Below are 17246 nucleotides of genomic sequence, written 5' to 3'. Positions count from 1 at the left end.
ATGGTGTGCTTGGGCCAAGCCCGTGGCGCACTCCGGAGAGTGCAGCGCTGGGAGCGCAGCAACGCTCCCTCCGCGGGTTCGGATCCTATATAGGAATGGCCGGTGCACTCACTGGCTGAGTTCTGGTCATGAAAAAGACAAAAAAAAAAAAAAAAAAAAAAAGATGGTGTGCTAGCTCTCTTAGATTGTCTTCACTAAATTAAAAAAAAAATTTTTTTTTCTGCTTAAGTTATTTTGAAAAGACTGTCCTCAAGATCAGAAGTTCTTTCTTCCACTTGCTCTACCTGCTGCTTATACTCTCAATTGTAGTTTTTATTTTGTTGAATGAGTTTCAGTTCCAGGAGTTCTGCTACATTCTTTTTAATAGTATTTATCACTTTGTGAATTTCCTCCTTCATGTCCTGGATTGATTTTCTCATTTCATTGTGTCGTCTAACTGAGTCTTCTTGTATCTCACTGAGTTTCTTTAAGATTATTATTCAGATTTCCCTTTCAGATGTATGAAGGGTTTCCTGTTGTATGGAGTCTGGTATTTGAGAATTACAGTGTCCCTTTGGTAGTATCATATTTCCTTGTTTTTTCCTATTTCTAGTATCTCTACATTGAGCCTGGTTATCTGGTGGTTGCTTCTTCTATTTGTCTGGGGTGGCTTTTGAAGAGAGAGACTCCCTTCTGTAGATTTGTTATATACTTCCAATTGGGTTGGGTGTTTTAGTTTTGGTTCCAATAAAAATGACCAGATATTCGAGTAAGCAGGAAAATATGAGTGACCCACAGAAGGAGCACAGTCAATGAACTGAAACCAGCCCAGAACTGAAGTCGATGTAGAATTAGCACAGAACAGGGGCATTAAAATAGCTGTTGTAACTGTATTCCACATACTCAAATGTTAAGCAGAGACACAGAAGATATGAAGAAGATCCACATGAAACTTACAGAGATGAAAACTACATTGTCTGAGACGAAGAACACTTCGGATGGGATTAATGACACATTGCTGAAGGAAAAACTAAGTGAACACATAGCAATAGATATTCCAAGATGAAACACACACAGAGAGAAAAAAAACTAAAACTAAACCAAAACAGGACACAAAACTGAGAAGAGAATCAGCAAGCAGTGGGACAACTTCAAGCAGCTACAAGATGTGTAATTTGATTTTCTAAAGCAGAGAAAGAAAGAAGGGAGAGGAAAATATTTGAAGAAATAATGGCCAAATTTTTCCAAATTTGAAAATGTTAAACCCACAGATACAAGAAGCTCCTAAGCACAAGAAATGTGAAGAATTTGATGCCAAGAAACAACAAAATCAAATTACTCAAACCAGTGATGAGAAAAATCTTCAAAGATGCCAGAGGGAAAAAACGACACATTGTATGACGGAGGAGCAAATGTAACCATGGGAGTAGATTTCTGACTGGAAATAATGCAGGCGCCACGACAGTAGTGCACATCTCTGAAGTGATGAAAGAAAACCTCGCCAACGCAGAGTACTAGACCCAGTGAAAACATCTGTCAAAATCAGAGTTGAACTAGAGAATTTCAGACATATGAAAGTGGGAAGACTTCATCTCCAGCAGATCTGTCCTATAAATGCCCTGGATATTAGGGTTAATGGACAAGAGCTGCACAATGTTTCATATGTTGCATAAATAGAAGAAAATATGGGCAGAGTAGTTGAAAAGATGGATAAATCAACAGCGAATTACAATCTATACAGAGAATCAAATGGAGATCTTAGCATTGAGAATACACTATCTGAGATTAAGAACTCAATGGAATTGGGAATAAAAGAGGGGCCATTGCTACAGATCCTAAAGACATTAAAAGGATAATTTAGCAAGGGATTACAATAAGTAACTTGATGCCTATTAATTGGATAACTGACATAAATTGGGCAAATTCTATGAAAGACTCAACCTACCAAATAGACACCCATATATGTTAAAGAAATTGAATTCATAGTTAAGTCTTTCAACAAAGAAAATTTCTAGTCCAAATGACTTCACTAGTGAATTCTACCAAATATTTAAGAAAGAAATAATACCAAGCATACACAAACTTTTCCATAAAACAGAAGAGGAGGGACCAGCTCCCAATTCATTTTGTGAGGAAATCCTTACCCTAACACCAAGACATTGCAGTCAAAGAAAGCTATAGCATAATATTTCCTATGAACATAGACACAAAATCCTTAACTAAGTATTAGAAAATTCAATACAACAATATATGAAAATAAAAATTCATCATGACCAACTGGGGCTTAGCCCAGGAAGGTAAATGCTTGGACATATGAAAATCAGTCATTGTGACTCATCATGTCAACATACTATAGTAAAGAACGTGTAATCATCTCATCGAGAATACATCCTTTGATAAAATTCCACATCTCTTCATGATAAAAAGCACACGGCAAACTAGGCATTGAAGGAAACTCCCTCAGCCTGATAAAGAGCCTCTCATGAAAAGATAAAACCAACATCACACCTCATGGTGAGAGACTGAATGCTTCTCCTTGGGGTGGGGCAAGGCTGTCCACCTTGACCATTTTTATTCAGCATTGTGCTGGAAGATCTAGACAGCACGATCACATGCCATGATTCCAAAAATTCAACGTGTGTCCAGTCCTGGGGAGCAGTGTGGTGTTGGGTCAGTCTACACCACAGCAGGGCAGGCTGAGAGCCCGGTGAGATTCTCAGGGCATCTTGGCTCACAGGCCCTTCTACTAAGTGACAGCTCCTGTATTATGACCTAAAACTTTCATGTGGTCACACAGAGGGAAGTGGCTTCCTGGCATAGACTGAGAGTCCCCACGCCGTCTGCTCCAACAGAAGCAAGTGGTGACGACTACTTCTCTCCAGGGAGAACGCCGCTGCCTGAGGCTAGAAACTGGAGGGCAGTAACAAAAGGCAGAAGAAAAAACTAAAACAAGGCAAAACAACCAAACTCTTCTGTGATAAGAAAACAGTGAGAAGCGAAGTGAACCCCCATGTACCAAGAGTCCTCTCAGCACACCGGCCTCTGCCCAGTTGATAGATTCTACCGACCTCCCTGCATTGCAGGCACCTCTGCCCACCGTTTGCTGGACACAAAACTGCAGGTCTGAGAATCACTGTCTCACCTCCTAGCATCAGGATGCCTGGGTTCCAGGATGAGCTCCTCTAGCCCGGGGTGCACACGCTTTAGAAGCTGGTTGATTTTGACTGGAAAGAGGAGGGGGCTCAGTCTGAGGCCTGGACGTGCTAACTGTTGGGCATGTCCTCGTGTGTGCTTAGAAACGTCCGATCTTTCAGTGATTATTCATGACAGTGTGATCAGCCACCTCTCAAAATCAGTCATGGTGTCATTGTACAGAGAGCTTTGGGGCTCACAATCTCCTCAACCCTTCTGTGGGCGGGCTAGGGGTCAGCTTTCGTCTGTCCCATTTTACAGGTGGGATGGCCTGCACAGGTGTCATTTCCCACAGACAGCCATGGAAGGGCATGCTGGAGACCAGAAGGGGCTCACTTTAACAAAGGAGGACCCTGCTTAGGGAAATCCAGAACCAGTGGCCAGACCCACACAGAGGAGCAAAGTCCATCTGCATCTGGGAGTTCTGGGAACTGAAGTGGAAAGCCCCCCATTCCTGGCTGTGGCTCTGTGCCAGGTGCGGATGATGCTGGCCCTGAGAATGGCAGGCCATGGGTGTGGTGCACTGATCACCTGTGGAAGGTGGTTGAGCATTGATTCTGGGTGCTGTGTGGGTTGTGTTGGGGCATAAACCATGCCACTGCAGAGTAGGACCCCCAAGAGCTCTGGGAACACCACAGAGCAGGTGCAGCAGGAGCGTGAGGGACCCTCACGGCCCAAAGGAACTTCTTGGGAGATGTGCTTCTGAGCTGGGCTTGGAAGCTGGGGAAGGAGCCAGCAGGCAGGACAGGGAGGGTGGTGTTCTGATAATACAATACTTGAAACTGGGTAATTTATGAAGAAATGAAATTTATTTCTTACAGTTTGGAGGCTGGGAAGTCCACAGTCCACAGGCACATCTGGTGAGTGCCTTGTTCTGGATGGTAACTCTCCACAGGGTCCTGTGGTGACCAGGATGTCACATGGTGACAATGGACTGAGCAAGAAAGCTGATCTGCTCATCAGGACTATGCCCATGACTCCATGAATGGATCAATCCACTCACATGGGCACAGTCCTCACAATCTGATCACCTCCCAAAGGCCCCGCCTTTCCAATGCCAAAATAGGATTTCCCACCCTCTTAACACGGTCACAATGGGGATCAATTTTCCAACACAGGAACTTTTGGGGGACATTTGACACTTAGTCCCTCCCTAGAAACCAAGGCTATCCTGGGGGAAGGGCAGGAAGAGTCCAAGAAGTGGGGGTTCCTGGGGAGTGCTGGGAGTGGGATGGCTGGCCAGTGGGTGTGGCCTGTGTTGGTGACAGAAGGGGGGTGGAAACTGATTTTGCAATGAGGGCTCCTGTGCAGGATGGGGTGGGGCCACTTCAGACTTCAGAGCTGGGGAGACGAAGCTGAATCCCCTGCCCCTGTTACTGCCCAGGTCCGAGCTCATCAAGTCCAGAAGTAGACAGACATGGACAGAGCCAAGGAGGAGGGGATTCTGGGCTCGACATTCCAAATGGCTGATTTGGGGATGGCAGATTCCTTGTACCAATAAAACACAGGCTTCCTTCCAAGAAGGTGGGCTGCCAAAGGCCCACTGAGCCCAGGATTGGCTGTGGGCCCTCTGTATGGACAGCAGATTGTTTCTCACAGAGGGAGAACTGTCCTCAGGTGAGGCTTGGTCTGGGGTGGGGCTGATGGGAAGAGGCCCACTGTTCTCTCTCCCCTCTGGCATCTGTGGTGGTTGAGCCATGTGCCTCACCATTCACATGCACGGGACCTCAGACCGTGATCTCGTGTAGAATCAGGTCTTTGCAGATTATTTACTTAGGGACCTCAGGATGAGATCACCCTGGATTTAGGGGTGACTGGTGTCCCTGTTGGGCATCAGCATGGTGCCCCCAAGAGTGGACACAGTCTTCCCCGTGTTCACCCTATGCCCTTGATAAACAGACGCCCGAGAAGAAGGGGATGGGACGATGAGGCAGAAATGCGGGTGATGCTACCACAGCCGAGGGGTGCTGAGGATTCCAGCAATGAAAAGAACAACAAGGAAGGATCCTGCTAGAACCTTAGGAGGGAACACACCCTGCAGTCACCTTCACTTCTGACTTCACTTCAGAACTGTGACAGTTTAGATTCCTGTGTTTATAAGCTGGAGTTTGAGGTACTCTAACATGGCATCCACAGAAAACTTATAGAATATTAAATTCATGGTCATCTACAATCTAATCTCATACACTGATGGTTCCTACAGATTATGGTGCCGATCCATGTGTCCCCAGGTCCAATCCAGTCCAAGTGAGAGAGAAAAGCAACAGCAGATCTGTATCTCAGGGGACAAGGCCCTGGGGAGGCACCTGCACATCTCCATCCCTGGGACAGGATGCTGGGAAGGCACCTGCACGTCTGTGTCCCTGGGGACAGAAGGCTGGGGAGGCACCTGCATGTCTGTGTCCCTGGGGACAGGAGAATGACGAGGCACCACCACATCTCCATCCCTGGGGACAGGAGGCTTCTGTGGACAGAGCATTCCTCATGTCAGGGACTCTCAGGGTGGAACTGTGGAGAGTGATCTTCGGAAGTGGCCCTCTGTGCTCACAGGGTGCAGAGAGGAGAACGGGTTAGGAAGGCCCCTGGCCTGTGGGCTGGAGTCCACACATCTTCCCCTGGGTGGTAGAATCACCTGCACGGGCAGCTGGGGACCCAGCCAATGTCCACCCGGTGCCCACAACCATGGTAGCAATGGGGAAAGCTCTTTGTCCCACTTGTTGGGCTCAGAGTCCTTCCTGTGAGATGATCCTAGTGCTCAAACCTGAGTAACGCACAGGAGCAGCTGCCATCAATGCCTTGTTCACGCAGTCGCTTACCCGTGTGTGGACGTAAAGCTAGATGGAGACATCTCGTTCCTACCTTTACCGCTGTGAAACCAAAGCAAAATGATGGAAGAAACACAGCTCAGACTCCCCACAGAATCAATCCACCTCAAAGTCACAACCCTGATTTGATGGGATAGACAGTGTTATGCCGAAACTAAATACCAAGGTTGAATTCTACCATACATGTATTTGGCTGTGTTTTGTTTTGTTTGGTACCTACCTGAATATTATAATTTTGAGACAGATGTATCATCATTTGAATATTCTTAATTATTATTGTTTTACTTGTTTTTAACCACTTATTCATTTTACTGACCGATCCATCTTATTAACGGGGAATCGATCGAACGGCACCTCCCAAATGTCCAGTGAAAAGTCAAGACGAGCTTTTCTAGAGAAAGCTGCTCTGTCACGCTCACTTTCTTGCATGGCACAGTCAGCTCATCCTTGGGTGGCACCTGCTCCGGGGGGCTTTGGGCAGGGCTCGCCGTGAGCACAGGGCACGCCTTTGGAGAGGCCTCCTCCACTGGTCGTGGCTTGGTCCTCCTGTTTTTCTGTCCACAAGCATACTTTGCTTTCAGGGTGCTCCTGGCATCCTCCCCAAGGATGGGACAACAAACCCACGTGCAGACGTCAACTCTGAGGCCAGGTGGCAACATTCCCTGCTGAGAAGTTTCCAAATCATCATCAAAATGAAAACACAAAATTTTAAAAAATCTCCTAGAGTTCCCTGGCCACTGGGAATGTATCCTCAGATTTCCTGACCTTAGGATGGGAGGCGCTGGGGAATGTCTAAGGATCCCACTGTCCTAAAGCCCCAAGACTCCAGGGCAGTCCACCTACCACATGGCTCACCTAGGGAGGGGAGTCATTTTATCTTCAAGTCACCACATTGCCAGGTTAAAGAAAGAGACACAGGGCCAGTTTCGAATGGAATAGAACTCAGGGTCTTGTTTGTGACAGCAAATGGAATGAAAAAAGTCCCAGTGAGATAGAGTTCTTCGGGCACAAAACTGAAAATTCTGAGGGACAGGACTGGCTTCAGGGGTGGCTGGTTCCAGGGACTCAAACAATCTTGTTTGGAGCAGCATTCTTTTTTTCTGGTTTCTTGGTTCTGCCCCTCTCTATGGTCATTCTTAGGAATTCTGTCCCCTCAGCTGACCTCCCCTGAGTTCAGGCTCAGCAGAGAAAAGAGCTGCGATGTCCCAGCAGTACCTGGACAGGACTCTCTGCCCGTGGTCTTGCCCCGAGGCTGCTCCTTGCCCACGTCCTCACCCAGAGCACAGGACTGACAATGGAGGGGACGTGGATCCCCAGCTGACATTCAAGAGATGATTTCCAAAGAAGGGGACACCAGCCCCAGGAGGCCAAGGACAAGACCGCCATGGAAGGCAAATTTTGAAAACACAGGCCATGCTTCTCCTGGTCACACACACTCTCTGCTGTTGGGCATCAGCATGGTGCCTCCAAAAGTGGACACAGTCTTCCCTGTGTTCACCCCATGCCCTTGATAAACACTGATCGATCGACTGGTGGATTGAATGAATCTTGGCCCTCATTGCCACATTTGTATGTTTAATGGAGAGGCCATTTAGCATGGTAAGAAAAATGAAAATGAGTCATGTCCCCAGCACAGAAGACACACATGTGAGGGACTTCACTTATGCAGTGTTTGCTGTTGAGAGGCTGTGAAGCGGGCCCCTTCCTGATGTGGTGCAGTGGCCTCACTGAGCATGTTATGGAAGGTGCTGCCATCCGCATTCCGCGGCTGGAAGTAAAGCTGAGCTCCAGAGAGTATAAGTCCACACCTCCCCTGTGTGGCGGGACCACAAGTATTTGTCCCCAGGAGGACGACGGGCTGTGGTCCAGTTCACGTTGCCCTGTGTGAGGGAGAACTCCTCTTAAGATTTTGGGAAAGTGCCGAGAGCATCACACAGACTTCTGAGCATCAGGTTCACGAGCTGCACGAGGACTTGTGCCATCATCTTAAGCAAATGGAGCAGAAGTGGGAGATGGTTTCAGGTGTCTGCTAGTGGACGGGGGAGGGGAGTTCCAGAACTCTCTCCATGTGACAGTTCCAATCGCTTTGTCCATGTGCTTTAATAAGACTCAGTGCAGTTGTGGGCGGGGTGTACCAGCAGCTGGTGTAACATGGCCACTCCTGCCTGCAGGACTGAGTTCCTCTTCCCTGTGGTCAGTCCTGGCAAAGCACAACAGCCAGGCTGGGGGCAGCCCCTGTGGCCCTGACCACAGGCTGCTGCTGCTCAGTATGGGTCGCCCAGTCCTGCTTCGCTGGGCTCATTTTTCTCCTACTGTTTGTCACTCTGGTTTTCTATTTTAATATTATGTATCTTTTGTTAAAAACTCCCTAAGAATCTCTTTGGAACTAGATAGAGAGTAAATAAGCAACAGCACACGATAGGGTGTTTAGCCATTATCTGGAGAGAACAGCCATGTCGCCACGGCGATGCCAGGCAGTAAGGGCAGAAGGGGACCCGGCAGCTGCTCTGCTCGTGACACCTCAGCAGACACGGGACTTCTCTTACAGGAGAGGGGACTTCCTGACTTTAAAAAGGAGTTATCCTGTGGGATTCTCCAGCAGACACCAGACGAGGGCCCCAGTGAAATGGAGGTTCTCCTCTGTGAGGGCGCACGTGGGAAGCAGCGCGCTGGAGTCTCCCAGAGTGCTGCTGTGAGCTGCCTGTGCCGCGCCCAGCACCGAGGCGGGGACGCCACTCCTCCTCCCAGTCTCCTGCGCCGCCCTGAGGCGGGTCTGGGTGGAGGCTGAGCTGACAGTTCCAGGTCATCCTGAAGGGCAGTTGTGAGGCTGAGCTCTGTGCTTCAGTTTCAGCTGCTTCAAGGTGGTTGCTGAAGGTGTCAGGGCACCATATAATGACTGACAAACCACATTTGTCATGTGCCCACTTTGTTTTCACAAAACCGCCTTCCCAGAGCAGTCCTGGGGTAAGGGTATAATCCTCTATACCTCCAGAGCCAGGGCTGGAGTGGTCACTGCTGCAGCACCGAGTGTGCAGGGAGTTCTCTCTCATCCAGCGGAAGGCCAGCCACAGTTGCACGGGTGACTTTGTAGATGACACCAGGGTTTTGTCTCAGTCCTCTGATCCATTCAAAGCAAGAGAAAAGGAGCTAATATTCACACCTGGGTTAGCTACTGCTGGAGAACGACCCCCCCCCCCCCCCCACAGCATCTCCACCTCTCAAAAGCCTTACGGTGGGCTGGGTGACTCTGCCGGTGAGAGCGGGCTTGCTCGTGCTTTGGGGCTGCTGGTGTGGCTGCGGCAGCTAGTTTGGGATGGCCTCAGCTGAGACAACGTGGCTCTCCAAGTGGTCTCTTTTCCTCAGCAGCCTGGGCTAGTCCTGGCGTGTTCTCACAGTGACCACAAAAGAGAGAGAAATGGGTGTGAGGGAACAGGTGGGAGGAGGTAGCTCAGGGATGGGGAGGTGACAGCCCTGGAGCACCCACCCATCCCAGTGCCACACACTTTGGTAGGAGTCCACCAGGCAAACACAAAGCCACGTGAAATACAAAGGGACGTCTCAGGGGCTGTCCTGCGAGGGGAGAGCAGAGGATGAGGTCAGCGGTCTGAGTGCGGGTCGGGGCTGAGGCACATGGGGTAGGGGCTCATCCACCAAGTCCACACCTGGACCTGGGGCTGTAGGAGCAGAGGTGGAGGCTGGGTGAGCCAAGGAGCCCCACTCCAGACCCCCTTGAACTGCCGCTCCCAGCCTGCTACTGGACCCTTTTGCACGTGTGTGCCACCCCCCATCTTCAGCATTTGTATCTGAGATTCAGGGGTAATGCTTCCTGGCAGGGTGCTGCGAGGATCCCAGGGCACACTGGGGTCTCAGTGGCAGGATCAGGGTGGCCTCAGGCCCTGCTACCCCTACTCAGTGCTGCCTCAGTTCCTCCCAGGTCACTCTCCTTCCAATCAAGTTCCAGGACCCGTCACTGGGTCTGCTGACTGTCCTTGGGGGCAGGGACTCTCCTCAGTTCATGGGAGGGATGGGGTGAGAGGCTGGGGCCTGCTCATGGGAGGAGGGGCAGGCGGCCAGCAGGCGCAGGTCTCTGCCCAGCCCACATGGGAGAGCTGAGCCCCATCCGGTGCAGGAGCAGGAGCCCATGGCCCCACAGCTGTGTGGCCTTTCTTCCTGCATCCCTCCTTTACATGGTGTGCAAGGCTCTGTGTGATGCACAGGGACACAGGCCTCCAGATCATCCAGAACAGCTGGTTACCCCCTGCTAAGGGGCCGGGACCCCGTGGGTCAGACTCAGGTGGCAGCAGCCCAGGCCCCTTCCCAGCTTTACTGCTTGTCCTGGGTTTCCTGCCACAGTGGGGTCAGGGCAGGGATGCCGTCCATCAGCTTCTTGGGAAAGGCTGGCATCCTGCAGTGTCTTCAGAGGGGAGCCTCCATCCCCATCTCAGGAAAAGCTCCTGAACGTTGTACCCCTGGGGGGTGGGGCGGCGGGCAAAGGGACGGGGGCCATCTGGTCACAGCCTCATGCAGTCACAATCCCCTGGGCCCACATGGCCCAGCCGCAGAGGATGAGGCAGCAGCTTTCTTCTGTCTGCATCCGTGGCCACCGTGTGAGCCGGCCAGGTGAGCCCAGTGGACTGTTTCATTTTCTTTAGAATGGGGCTCCCAACTGCTGTGTTGCCAGGTGTGCTCTGCCCCCCTGTGCACCCTGACCCTGGTGGCCCCAGCCTCCTCCTCCTGGTTTTTAGGTGGTGTAGAGCTAGGGCTGAGTCTGGAGCTCACAGACCTCTCAAGCCCGTTCATAAACCCTTCATACACAGGTCTATGAGCTAGGTGACCAGACAAAACGGTCCTTGGATCCTTGGCAGAAGTAGGAATAGTCTTTATTCAGCACACACACGTCTGAGAGCTAGGCAGTACAAAGAGAAACTCAGAAACTCAACTGCTACCAGCAAAGTCCAAAGGAAAAACTGAGCAGCTGCCAGCAGAGTAAACATGATCTACTTTTAGACTGGAGCTCTGTGGACCAGCCTGCTTCACAAACTCAAGAACACACAATAGCAATAAAACTAAAAAGATACATTGGCACACATGTGCACTAACTCCACCTACACACAACTTATTTACAAGAAATGTGCTCCTTTTCCCCCAACCAAACCTGAGCGAGGGAGTCTGACTAAATTATCCTATTTTCCCCACAGGACCATCCCGCGTCTGCTCAGGGACGGCCAATGCAGGCCCTGGGGGCAGCTGTACTCTGTCTCTTGCACTTTCCTCCATCTTGGGCCATGTAGAGGCCCTGGTGTTGCTCTTCCAGACAATCCAGCCATTCCCTGCCCTTCTTTTTCTGCTGGGCCATCCCCCGTTTGAGTGTGTGGAAGTAGGACAGGTCGTCGCCACCCCTGTGAGCTCCTGGTCTCCCTCCCTTCTCTGGCCTGAAGTCGCCAAAGCTTGAGGAAAGGAGCTGGCCAAGGAGAAGGAGAGAGGATGGCGGAGGCCACCCAGGAAGAGGACAGGCCAAGAGCAGGACGATCCACATGGGAGGGGCCTAAGCAGCCTAGTGCTACGGAGAGGAAAGTCGGGAGAAGAGGCTCTGGGCGTAGGAAGCTGTGGTGGCAGAAAGTGCTGGAGGAAGCATCGGAAGTGTGCAGGTGACACGTGGGCAGTTTGAAAGTGAAGGAGGCAAACACAGACTGCACTTACTTTGCAGGTGACAGACAGGAGGGACGTAGGATAGTAAACAGGAGTCGTGGGGTTGTAAGGAGGGTTATAGTTGTCGTTTAAAGATGATTTAGATATTTTTATCTCCCAAAGGGAACGGGAGTGGATGTTTGGATGGATATTTTGAGGAGGCAGGATAGTATCCATGCCTGCATACAAGGATTTGCCTTGCCGGCCAGCCAGCCACCAAAAAAAAAAAAATTCTGATATGCCAGGATTTGCCGTGGACAGAAGGAAGACAAGTCTTTGGCTGAGACTGGAGGGAAGTGCAATCTCCAGTGCAGGAATTTAAGTGTATTGGTAAGATGACCTTGATTTCATTTCCCTGTGCAAGGTGTGCAGGAGTGAGCTCCTCGGGGAGCTTTGAAAGTTTGTAATGCCTCACTGCATGACCGGGCAGAAATTGTGTTTGATCAGAAATAGCACTTTCTGAAACACGGTAAAAGTTTTTTTTCACCTAAAGGACTCTGGAGGTAGGCTGCCTGAGGGCTGGTCTGGTAGGTTTTTGGTATCAGGAAGGACCCAATCTCATTTTCTCTTTCTACTCCAGTATCCTTAGCACTGGTTCCGTCTTCAAGTTGCCCCATGATCCAAGATGCCTCTTCTAAGAAGAAAGTAGGGTGGTATGCCTTGAATATTTGTGTCCAAAATTCGTAGGTTGGAACCTAATCTCCAGTGTGATGGCATTAGGAGGTGGAGCCTTTGAGAAGTGTTAGGTCATGAGGTGAAACTTTCATGGATGTGATTACTGCTTTTAAAAGGGGCTGAAGAGACCAGAGTTCTTCCCTGCCACCACGTGAGGGCACAGGGAGAAGATGCCGCCTGTGAACCAGGAAGCGGGCACTTACCACACACTGAATCTGCTTTGATCTTGTTTTCACCACCATCGATAACTGTGAGAAATAAATTTCTGTTGTTTATAAACCACACAGTCTAAAATATTCTGTTAATAGCAGGCTGGACAGATTAAGACACAGGAGGAAGAGGAGTGGAAAGGTAAAAAAGAGAACAAAGGACACATAACAGCTTCTGCTGTCATCGGTTTTGCTCTTAAGGAGCTTTACGAGTAGACCCATCCAACTTCAAATTATGTCACATTAGCCACCAGTGGCTGAAAGGAAGTGTAGCAGTTGTCTTTTACTTGGGCCTATTGCCACTTCACATAAACTGGGATGCTGTGATTAAGGAAGAAAGTGGGTATTCAGTCCTCAGTGAATGTGGCAGAGTGACCAGGAAGGTGAGAGATGAAAGCACAACAGGATGTTTGTGTTAATAATTTTATATTGTTTTTCATGAAGAGGGGCTTCCAAATTTTATAGTTTCAGTCCCCAGAAAACTTGGATCTGCGCCAAACTAATGGCCATCTTCCAGTCCTGGAGTGCTTGGGGAGTAGAACAAACAGCCTCATTATGAGGACCACACAAGGTAGGGAGTGTCCTTGGGAGTTAAGTGACTATTTGGTTAATAGGTTAAGGGGATATGTTGGCTTGTGTTTAGCCAGACAGGGCTTTCATGTTCTATAGTTGAGAGGGTTGGTGGGTAGGACCGCAGGGAGTCGAAGGAGTGGGAAGCATTGAGCAGGACTAGAATGAGAAGCGTCTTTTCTTGGGAAGGTCAGCTAACTGGAAGCTTTGCTTTTGAAGCAGTGCTGGAAGATATCAGGGATGAGACATAGAATGGTAGGTACTACTTGGTCTATAGATTCCACCTTGACCTCTACTACAAGGATGTTTTTGTACCAAGTGAGGCATTTTGGATGGGATGGGTTTGGTGTCTAAGGTTAAAGGTGGTTGCTGTTTATGTATTGAGGTCCAGTTTGTGAACTGTGTATTCTTGGCTTTGGATTCCAAATGTGTATTATCTTCATCTCTGTTTTAAGATGAACACACCTAAAATTCAGGGAGGTTTATTGATCTGTCCATATATATGAAGTTGCAGTCCTAGTTGGAAGGGGAGTGGGCTGACATCTTTGGATACCTAGGCCCACTGCTTGGGCAGTCAGTGATGCCCTCATTTTGACAGTCTTTGTCTCTCTTTAAAATAGATTTCAAATTTCCCCTCAGTTGACGCTGGTGATCCCAGATGAAAATGTTAAACACAAGTGTAATGATAGTCTTGCCTTCTCCACCTTGAGCCTGCTCTTTAACATCAAAGATGCTCAGTCTCACTAGTAGTGGTCATTCATTCACTGCACAAATATTTGATTACCTACAGCAGCACAGGCGCAATTCGAGCAGGTAAGAAAAACAAAATTATCCTTTTTAGAAGGCCTCTATTCTCATGGGCTTTGCAATGAGATGCCATTTGTAACTATTAGATTTGGGGGGAAATGTAAAAAATCTGACAACACCAAGGGTCAAGGAGGATGTGGAATGACAGGAACATGTGTACACTCCTGGTGAGAGTATAAATTGGTAAAATCACTTTGGAGAGCAAATTGGCAGTCTCTAAAAAAGTAGAAAATTGTCATACCCCATGAACCAGCAGTTCTCCTTCTAGAAATATCTTAGAAAAGATTGTGCATAATCATAACATTAAAAGATTGAAAATCACCTAAATGTCCTTGGAACAAGAGAATGAATAAATAAATTACGGTATAGATAGATAATGTGGTATTATACAGCAGTTGAATGAACAAAAACTACATCTGTCTACATGGATGAATCTTAAATACAAGGTTTTAATTTATAATTTCCTTTATAAGTATCTTTTAGGGTTTTTTTTTTTTTTTTGCTATTGTAACTGATTTATTTATTTATTATTTGAATTGACACATTGTAATTGTACATACTTATGGGGTACAATCTGATGGGTTTGTTTTGTTTTGTTTTGGGGCAGCTGCCGGGTACAGGGATCCAGACACTTTACGTTGGTGTTAGCACTGCTGCTCTAACCAACTGAGCTAACCAGCCAGCTCAATCTGGTGTTTTGGTGTATATACATATGTGTATAAAAATTGGGTCAGGTAGTCAAAGTATCAGCCATCTCACATATTTATCATTTCTTTGTGGTGAAAACATTCAGAAGCTTCTCTTCTAGTTATTAGGTAATATACAAAACTTAACTGCTAATCATAGTCACCCTACTGTGCAATAGAACTTGAGGATGATTTATTCAAATTACATTTTCTAACTTTGTTGGTAGTGTATAGGAATAATATTGATGTCTGCATATTGATTTTATATTCCAGCAACTTTGCTGAACTCTCATTTGTTCCAGTTTTTGAAACTAGACTTTCTATGTAGACACGCAGATCATCTGCAAATAATGAGTTTGTTTTTTCCTTTCAGTGAATATCTTCTCATTTCTCTTCCTTTGCTCAGTATAACCATGACACCAATTTTTACGTGGCATTTCTTAGTTCTTTTCCCATATTCAGCAATAAATGATGAAATCTAAGATTTTTTAAAATTCATGTATTTATTTATTTTATTGTGACATAGTTGATTGTACATATCTGTGGGGTACAGAGTTGAATATCAATACCTGTGTACAATATGTGATGATCAAATCAGGATAATCACTATATTCAGCAGTATACAATGTAATTGTTTTTCATAGCCCTTTACCAATTCCTCCCTTACCCGCCCTTCTACCTCTGGTAAAATGATGGTTAGATGCCATGAAGTAGGTGGCAATGCCTGAAACATACACGTGTTGTGAGGTCCAAGGGCCTCTTCCATCCTTGTCAAGGGAAGTGCTAACCTTCTCTTCTTTCATACAACATGAAACCTAAGATTATATGAAGTTGTTCTTAAGTATAAAATGTAGGTTTTAATTATTTCAGATTCTGGAACATATTCTTTAATGTGTATTTGTTTATTTTAAAATCACCAACCCATATGTATACACGTAGTTAAAGACTGCATGTTTGTTTCCTCCTAAAGTTCCTATGTTGATATCCTAACTCCCAGTGGGATGGCATTAGGATGTGGGGCCTTGGAGAGGAAATTACACCATGAGGGTAGAGCCCTCATGATGGAATTAGTGCCCTTATAAGGAGACACAAGAGAATTTGCTTCTCTCTGTGCTTTCCCCCATATGAGGACACAGCAAGAAGATGCAAACGAGTAAGAAAGCCCTCATCAGAACCTAACCACGCTAATACACTGGACGTGGAATTCCTAGGCTCCAGAACCGTGAGAAATAAGTTCCTGTTGTTTAAGCCACCGGTATGTAGTACCTTGTATATATCAGCCTGAACTGACTTAATCTATGCCTTATTGTCAAATCATAGTTCCAAATGGGACTTTATTTAGTCCAAGATACATAAGATCAGTGTTCCAGATGAAGAGCAAAGGATGTAACTGCATTATAAGAGAAGAAATGCAAATGGGAGAAAAAGAAAAAAAGAAAAAGGTAAGACAGAACTTAGCTTCATAATTAAATAAATGCAAATTAAAAGCAAGAAAACAAATTGGCTAAGATTATTAATAAAAAGGTGATACCAATATTGACAGGGTGCATGAAACAGGCAGTCTAAGTACACCTCTCATACAGGAAATTTTGCAGTAGGTGTCAGGAGTCTTAAAAATTCTTACATTTTTTTAACTATGTCAGTGGTTTTTAACATCAGATGGATTCACAAAGTTATTCCACAGTGCCATTGCAGATAAAAAAGAAAAAAGAAACCAATTAAATGTCCAGTAAGAAGAAAACATAAATAATAGTACTGAAATAGTCTATTTCTGTTTCATGTCTTAGTTGGTGAGAAGTCACAGAAAGTGATAGAATAATGATGATTATAAAGGGCATTTTTACCTTGCACTTGATTTTAAACATACTGGTAAAATTTCACCACTGTGATAAGTGGCTATTTCTTTCAAATGATTGCTTTTTACTACATTGAGGAAGCATTCTTTTGTTGTCACTTTTTTAGAGTTATTAGGAATGGGTATGGAGTTTCTTTCATACATTTTGGCCATCTATTGAAATAATAATTGTTTTTCCTCATTTGACACATTGGTGTGATAGAAGAAAAATTTCTTAATAATTTCAGTTCTGGAATAGACTAGTCTCATAGTACTGAATTTTCTTCATATTTTATTTTCTTATGTGAGATTGGCATGCAGTTGTCTTTTTCATGCTATCTTGGTTTTGATAATAGCTGTATGAGTGCTTCTTAGAATACATTTTCTATGTTTGAAACAATTTCTTTAATATGGGAATGATCTGTTCCTTGAAAGCTTGAAAGAATTTTTGCCTTAGAGCCTTATTCAGGGGTAAGTCCATTAACTTTCTGAATTTCTCCCTCAGTTATTTTTATCTTATTGTTTTTTCTATTTAGAACTTATGTTATTTATTTTCATATATCCTGATATGTCATTTCGCCTCCTCCTATATATTTTTTATCACCTCTATATCTATTTATATACCTCCTTTCTCATTGGGTTTACATTTCTTGATTTCTTGCTACCACTTTCTTCATTTTAGTATTTCCCCCAAAGAACCATATATTGGATTATTTTTTTATTTCTACTGTCTCCTAATTCTAATTCATTTATTTCTTCTTTCATTTTTAGAATTTCTTTA

The 17246-nt window shown here is 46.3% G+C and overlaps 1 non-coding gene across 1 annotated transcript; it reads right to left on the bottom strand.

Annotated features, from left to right (window-relative positions):
• Positions 1 to 15315: 15315 nt before the first annotated feature.
• On the bottom strand, positions 15316 to 15441 carry LOC134381409 (U6atac minor spliceosomal RNA). The gene has a single exon (XR_010023999.1). It is a non-coding gene; the product is annotated as a U6atac minor spliceosomal RNA (small nuclear RNA).
• Positions 15442 to 17246: the final 1805 nt, after the last annotated feature.

The sequence above is a fragment of the Cynocephalus volans genome, chromosome 6 (genome assembly GCF_027409185.1).
Source record: "Cynocephalus volans isolate mCynVol1 chromosome 6, mCynVol1.pri, whole genome shotgun sequence".
In the NCBI taxonomy this organism is placed as follows: domain Eukaryota; kingdom Metazoa; phylum Chordata; class Mammalia; order Dermoptera; family Cynocephalidae; genus Cynocephalus; species Cynocephalus volans.
This window is presented reverse-complemented; position numbering and strand designations above follow the sequence as displayed.